Source organism: Psittacula echo, assembly GCF_963264785.1.
Source record: "Psittacula echo genome assembly, chromosome: 13".
Lineage (NCBI taxonomy): Eukaryota > Metazoa > Chordata > Aves > Psittaciformes > Psittacidae > Psittacula > Psittacula echo.
Genome location: NC_137749.1, coordinates 10,222,800 through 10,230,522, shown reverse-complemented (window position 1 = coordinate 10,230,522; position 7,723 = coordinate 10,222,800).

Genomic DNA, 7,723 nt, shown 5'->3' with positions numbered 1-7,723 from the left:
GATTTCAGTTTTTTCCTCAAGTGCTTTACTGTGAAGCCTGATGTGTCCCTGTGGTGCAGAGGCCAACAGAAGTGGGTCTGTTTGGTTAGAAGATGTTTCTACTCTGAGAAGCTGAAAGACATCGGTAGTAGTGGAAACCAGCTTAGGAACTGCAGTAGTCTCCTGTGTAAGAGAACAGGCAGATCCGTGGTGCAGCAAATGTATGCACTGGTGTGGTTTCGTGCAGAAGTGTTTAACAGCAGGTTGATAATTTTCTGGATAATTTATGAAGCTGTGTAGCTCAAGGACAGCAGAATGCTACGTTCAGCTTGAATTCTACCTAAGGATTGTCTCGGTTTTGTTCTCCAGACAAATAATTCACATCTAATACCACCAGCCTTCTGGAGAGACAGGCAGTAATGGTCCTACTGGAAAACTAAAAGTCTGCTAATTCCAGGGATCTGAAGCTTATTCCCTGGCTGAAAACATCAGAAATATCATCCCCCCAAACCTGGCTCCTCCTCACATGTGTCAACTAACATTTCAGAAGCCAAATAATCTCTTTTGCAGAAAGGGTAGGGGAACTGGATTTTGATATTTGAGGAAGAGCAGGTTAGGTTTGTGTGTTCTTATTCCATGTTTATTTTATATATTGTGAACTATTAAAATGAAAAGTCAGTTTTATTTGAGGATAATTTTCTTTTTGCCAGTGTCCCTACATGAAGGTGGAGGGTAGTTTATAGTGCTAAATGTGCTCAAGTACGTAACTGCTCCAGGCTAGCACAAGAGATAGACAGAAAGATGTGGTTGCCACCACAACCCTCAGCAGAAAGACAGGTAAATTTGTAGAACAATTGACTTTACAGTTTAATTGAATTGCTGCTTTCTTGGCACAGCTCTTCTACGTAGTCTGACGTCAGAGGAGTGGGTTATCACTCCAGCGCCATTAACACACACGAAGCCATTTCCCCAGGACTGACATTGTACGTAATTCCTCTGTAGGGTGACCTGGGATCTTGTTACTCTTGGTGTTTCTGCATGGAGTATTTCTGTAGGTTATTTGTGGGATGGCTCCTCTGACCTCCTGTGTAACAGTGGCAGAGGAACTCAGTCAGGAAAATGGGGGTCTGATCTCTTCAGGCCTCAGTTGGGAGCTGAAATGTTTCTAAGAATAACACAAGATTACATCCGGTATTCATGTCAATAACAATTAGGTCCACAAAGAAGCAGAGCAGGAAAGGAAGTGTGGGAAAATACCAGCATCACTCATGTGCTGGAACACACACGAGTGCAGAAGTGTCTCCTATTGAGCTTTAGTTGCCATTGTAATGAGATGTTTCATGCCACATTGCATCAGACTTTCAACAGCTGATGTGGGTTGCTGGCTTTCTATTGTTTCCTGAGCTTCTTCACACTCAATTATGGCAGCTTCTTGCTTTGTTGCCACAAGAATCAAGTTGATCTATGTTGATGTGACAGATTTAGGATTGTCACTCTGGAAAATTTGCCTGCCCAACCAGATTGCCATGTAGAATCATAGAATAGTTAGGATTGGAAAGGACCTTAAGATCATCTAGTTCCAGTAAGCTTACTGAATTTCCACGTCTTGAAATTAGCTTTTCTGTTGTTGTATGAGATGCCCCCGAGTGTGTCCAATCCCTTTCAATATTAGTGATCCAGATTAGACAGGAAAAGAGTGTGTAAAGGGGCCAGGGGATGTGTGCAGGAGGAAGTGCAGTGGGGGTAAGGAGGCAGCATGTTATATATAGCATTGGGAATCTGCAGTCACAGGAAGGAAGGGATGGCAATTGCACCACAGGCTGTGTGGGCCTTCTGGCAAATTTGTGTCTGAGATGGACCTTCAGAAGATGTTTCAGTCATTGTGAGGAGCTCGACAGGCTCATGCCTTTTGAACAGAATTTTGGACTTCTTATTTCTCGTTTCCCAGGGATCACCATTGCAAGGCTTGCTTTTTTGGGTTTCATTGTTTAGTTGGGTTTTTTTTAAAGGAAAAAAGAGCTGTATGGTCCCATCAATGAAATGTGCTCTTCTGGCAGCGTTCTCCACTCCTGGAAAGTACCTGTCTTCCAAACTGCATAGGGATCATTAGAAAAATGAAATTATTTTTTCCCACTCATCCCCATTCTCCTTCCAGCTGGAGAATGTTTAACTGATGAACTACAGCTCTTCTGGATAAACAAAGATGGTACCAAGACAAAGGGAAGAGTGAGGTGACTTATAAGGAAAGGATGGAGAAGGCCTCCTTGGGAATCCAAGGTTCAGTGGGTCCAGAGGGTAAGAGCTGGGGTAAGAAGAAACTGATTTCATTCAACTGGAACTTCTTACTAAAAGTGGCTGAAGATCCATAGAGAGATGTGGTGCCTCATTTGATGTGAGGGAATCCATGAATTTCACCATTCCCTGAAGACATTTTGGCTCCAGGGTTTATTTATTTTACAGGGTTTCAGGGAAAGTAAAGTTTGATCAATTGCCAGGAGTAATTTTATCAAGAGTTCTTCTTGGGGCCCTCTCCTCAATAAAACACTGGGTTTTGTGTGTGCAAATCAGTGCACTTATATTTTTGTCCTGCAGGGTTTCATTTGAATAAGTGGTATTTCAAAACTCTGTGCAAGCTTGAACTGCAACTCTTGAACAGAGAAACAGTCTGGCATCATGAAACAGCTGGGGTTAGCGTAGACAGAAAAGGTTTGCCACTGGTCCCAGTTGGTGCTAAGAAGCTTATTGTGCAGATGGACTTGGGAGTTGCATGGGGCAGAGTCTGAATCTTTGGTTGTTCTTTGAGAAGAGGCTCCAGGAGATGCTGGTGGATATAGAAAAGTCTCTAAGGTGTGGGAGCAGAATGGAAGGTCAGAGTGGATGGGAAGTCTTGGTGGTGAAGGGAGATTTGTAGGGGAGATGTTTGGGAGGATTTCAGGGGAGCAGGAATGTGCTGGGAGGTGCTGTGGATGGCCCGGATGGCACTGGCATAAGACCAAGGTGTGGCTTGCTGAGGAAGGACTCTGGAAATGATGTACAGTCTTAGAGCTCTCCGGGGGTCACTACAGAGGGTCAGCCTTCCCTGGTGCATGCGAAGGGTTCACTTCATAAGGTCTATTAGTGACCAAGGTAGAGACCGTTCTTGTGGATTATCTCCTTTTCAGATACACTGTCACATTTCATGACTGTGTCCGGGTGCAACAAAAGCCCTTCTGCTTCATGAACATGAGCCCTACCTAAAACCAAATCAGTCCAGCCGTGTTCTGTGGGGACAAGCCTGCTGTAACAGTGCTGTGATGCATTAGAACTGTAGAATACTCTTCAGTGGTCTTTGCTATGTTTAGCTGCCTCATAGTCAGTTCTCTCCCAATTTGTTTTGGGACTCACTGCACTGAGTCATCCCAGAGTTTTGTCTCTCTAGCCCTGAGCTTTTGGCTTTCTTTACAGTAAAACACATCAGAAAAAGTATAATCCCACCAGTTCCTCATCTGCATGAGAGGTGCCTAACCCTGACAGACTGAGAGTCCCCAAACTGGGGCAGTGTTGTGTGTAACTCCCTGTCTTATTTATCTGCTGGGACTGTTCACACAAGGATGTGTTAAAATCAAGGCTGTAACCTGTTGATCTGAGTCCATCCTTTGCTTCTCCCACTCTGTCTCAGGAGCTGGCGTTCCCGCCCTCATCCTGTGGAGCAGTTGTCTCTGTGGTCTGCAAACCAAGACACTACGAATACCCTGCTGCACACGCTGTCACTATAAAATAATTACTCTTTTAATTTAAATGGTTTATGAATATAGTTGTTGTTTTCCCTCTGTTTGTCAGTTACCAGTGGGAGGGGAGGGAAGGGGGTGGAGAATCTGTGCATGCAAATGTATTTAAAGTGCATTGACAAAAAGGGGTTTTTTTTGTCAATCTGTGAAGTTTTCATATCTGTGAAGTCGTCAGACTGCTGGGCAGTGAGGAGCCGCCGGTGCTGCTGAGTCTGTCTTGGTTACATTTCTTAATAAGCATTCAAATAATAAAATACATTTGTAAAAGAGAGTGTGAGTGCCTTTGTCTCAGGAAGGCTCGGCTCGCTGCCCTGTTTTGTGCAAGTGTTTTCTTATCGTTCTACTAGCTTTTTCCATAGACTGATCTTTCCAGAGATCTCCCTTCTTGCTGCTGCCTACTCTGTTGCAGAACATACTAGCATGGACCGAGGTAACAGACCCAGATGGATTAGAAGAGCCCTCACATCTCTGACATCCTGGATCTGTCATCTCGGCAGTAAGAGCAAACGTTTACAGCTGCATACTGAACACAAGGTAGAGCACTGCATTTGCCCAAAGCCCTGCAGTATCAGGAACAATGTGTTGCGTAGCAGGACCTGAAAGGTACATAATTGGACCCTGAAACAACTTTGCAGCTGTGAGAGGGGCATCCCAGCCTGCTGGCTCTCCTTCCACATGGCCCTGCCAGTGCACTTCAGACCTCTTTGTAAGACCCTCGCAGTTTCAGACCTCTCTCCTGTTGTGCTGTGCCACTCAGGCTGAGATAGCCCCATCAGCCACATTAGTGTGGAAATGGAGGCAGTGAATCTACAGGCCATTTCTGAGCAATGCCGAAGGATGAAGCAGGAATAATTTCCAGCTTTTTCCAGCTGACAGCTACTAAATGTGTGTGTGAGGAGGTTCGTGGAAGTCTACAGTCCAGGAGCATTTGGAATTGGGAAGTAATGAAATGAAAGTTCACCAAATAACCATCAATGACTGGTCATTCGCTCTCTTGGTTCACTTTGCAGCTGGGTTAGAGGCCTCGCTGGAGGCCCCGGTTTGTGGAGCAGTGCTGGCTCCCTGGTGCTCTGTGGCCAGCTGTGCCCAAGTTGTTCAACCAACTGTGTAATTGAAAAGGGTTTTGGTTTTTCCCTTTCACAAACACTGTGCATTTTGTTCTGCAGCATCAAAGGCCGGGAGCTCGGAGGAACAATGGGCGTCTGCAGGAGCCCAGGGGAACAATGGCCCTACCTGGACCCGGGAAGAAAGCAAGTACTTGAAAGAACAGAGAGAGCTCCCAGTTAAACAGCACAATTGGTCTGATCTGGAAACCTCTGCTCAGCAGTTTTTGGCTTAGTCAGCCAGAGAAACTGGGCTTTGCAGAGCATTTGCTGTAGGCCAAGGCTGTTTGAGGATAATACAACTCAACAAGTGTAATATTTACTGCAGCACTGGGGAACCGATGACATTTCTGAGTGGTGAACTAGGATAGAGCTGTGGAGGATGGCATTTTCCCTACTGATGGGTGGATAATGGTTTTGGCTAAAAAACATTTCACAGTATTTAAGGCAGCAAGATCTTCCTTGTCACTTCTGCCCCTAAACAGGAAGCCTTTGCTGCTAAGAATAGTACATAGATACCTGCTGTTCTCTTGGCCATCATGTGTTTCAAGGGAAGTTTTGAGGAATTAAAATCCCTGAGCACCTTCTTTGAGGCCCTGTGCACCTCACAATTTACTTTCACAGGAAGGATGCACTTGCATTTGACTCAAGTGACCAAATGAGGAATGAGAGTCCCTGTGTGTTCATTCAGGGGAGGGAGACAGAATTCTGCCAGCTTGGAGTGATCCTGTGAGGACTCCACCTCTCTGATCCCACAAATAGTAAGCACCTCAGGTTAGATGATGTGACTCACTGCAGGTTGGGGTCCCACTCAATGGTAAGTGGAGCTGTATTCCTCCCTGACTTCCCTATCTCCTCTTCAGTGCTGTTCCGAGAACAAAGGGGCACTTTTGAGCATTGGTGTTGTTTCCTCAGAACTGACCAAGTGGATGGGACTGTTGGAGGGGTTTTGGCTGTAAGATGAGCCACTCTTAGAAGCACTATCACTTCTCTGCTGTGTGACTGCAGCAGTCGCTGCTGAGATCCTGCAGAGCGACAGGAACGCACTACCCATGTCTCAGAAAATCAGAAATTCATTTCAAGGATTGGAGTCCTTGCAGCACATCAGAGAAAAAGATCTAAGCCAAGTTGAGGCCTCAGAGTAGACTGGTGACTTTTCAGCAAGTGAAAGGTGAGAAATGGGTAAAGAGCTTCCAGTCTGATGGTTCAGACTGAACTGTGTACAAATGAGGTTATTTGGAGTGCAGAGCCATATTGTGTGGTCTGAGCCTGTTGCACTGAACTCCACAGCTGGGACTGTGGGTTTTGGGAGTGTCCAGCTGCAATCCAGGGAGGTGACTGCAACTTCTACAGAGCCCAGTGCAGTCCTTAAACCTGCAAGCTTGGACACTGACAGCACTGGAGCTGCAAACACTCAGGCTTTGTTTGCCAAGGATTTACCCAAAGCCCTGGGCAGCTCTCATTTTTTGCCTTACCTAAGGCAAGGAGATTAGATAACAGCTCATAATGACATAATGACAGTGAAGAAAATCCATGTGTGGGGGGTATCTTGCTGCCTCAGCTGTTGATGAGGTCATGGGGATGTCTTCTTGAGCTCGTATAGGTCTAGGATGTTATTTCTAAATGGGAGTTATGCATATCTCAGTTGGATACCTCGTGTTGCTGGAGAACTTGCAGCTGCATCATTTGGGCATTTGGCATCATCTGCGCCTTGAAAGCTTGTGCCTGTGCTTTGGGGTTCCAGGGATGCAAGGAGGCTGTTGTACACTGTGGCGATTGCATCCAAGGAAAAAAAAACCAAAACAAAACAACAAAAACAACCACCAGCAAAGGCCAAATAAAGAGAATTGAGCAGCCTGGATCAGATCTACAAAGAATGCAAAACAAGCCTGGGCCATCTCAGGGTAAGCTGCAGTCATGGTACCTCTTGAACCCATGTCCTGTTATTGTTGGTGTGGAACGTGAGGGTCCAGGCCAATGAAAATAAGGAAGGTGGCTTGACAGACACAGATTTTATCTTCTGAGATTTGTCATGACCTTTCTAGTATATAATAAATAAAGTTGACTCGAATTGGCAAGTGCCCTATAACATGCAGTCCTGGTGCCGGGACTCGGCAGAATGTTCTGCTTAGTAATGCACTCTGTTAGCTTTGTTTGCCAAGCTCCTATTTTGGAGGTGTGCTGAAGGGCTCAATAGTGGCAGATGCTGAAGCCTTCTGCAGGGCAGGTGCACTGGACCCAGCATCTCTGACCATGCTGATCCAGGCTGGATGAAGGTCATTTTGAATCCACGCTGATACAACCTTTTAGCACTGGGCCACAAAAAGGAAAGTATTGTCTTGCAAAGGAAGAATGCTGTTTGCAGTGGTATGAATCTTGGGGCAAAGAGGACTCTCATCCTTTCATTTACTATGAACTGTCAAGCATGTAAGTCTGTATTGAGCAGTACTGCTTCCAGTATTAATGTCTTTGGAGCAGCTTTGCCATGCACGCTGGATCCTGTGATATTAAACAATTCCATCATCCAGAGGATGTGGCCAGTTTTGCGTGTGACAGGAACGGTAGCTCTGAGACATGCCTGCTGCCAAGCAAATTCCTGCCCTGTCATCTCCTCTGTTAACCATGATTGTGAGCAATCACAGGTTTTCTGAGCTAGCCCTGGTGGCAGGAGCTGTGGTACACAAGGCTCCTTTGTGGACAACTGGGAATCGTGTGCTGCTATATTGAAGCTGTTCAGTGATGGTAACACATCAGATTGTGAAGTTATTCTGCAGAGCCAAAAGACGCTGGGGAGAAGAGGGCTAATGTTTGCATTCCCAGTCTCAGAGAGCCTACAGGAGAAGAGCTGCAGTTCATTCACAAAGATTTTGGCTG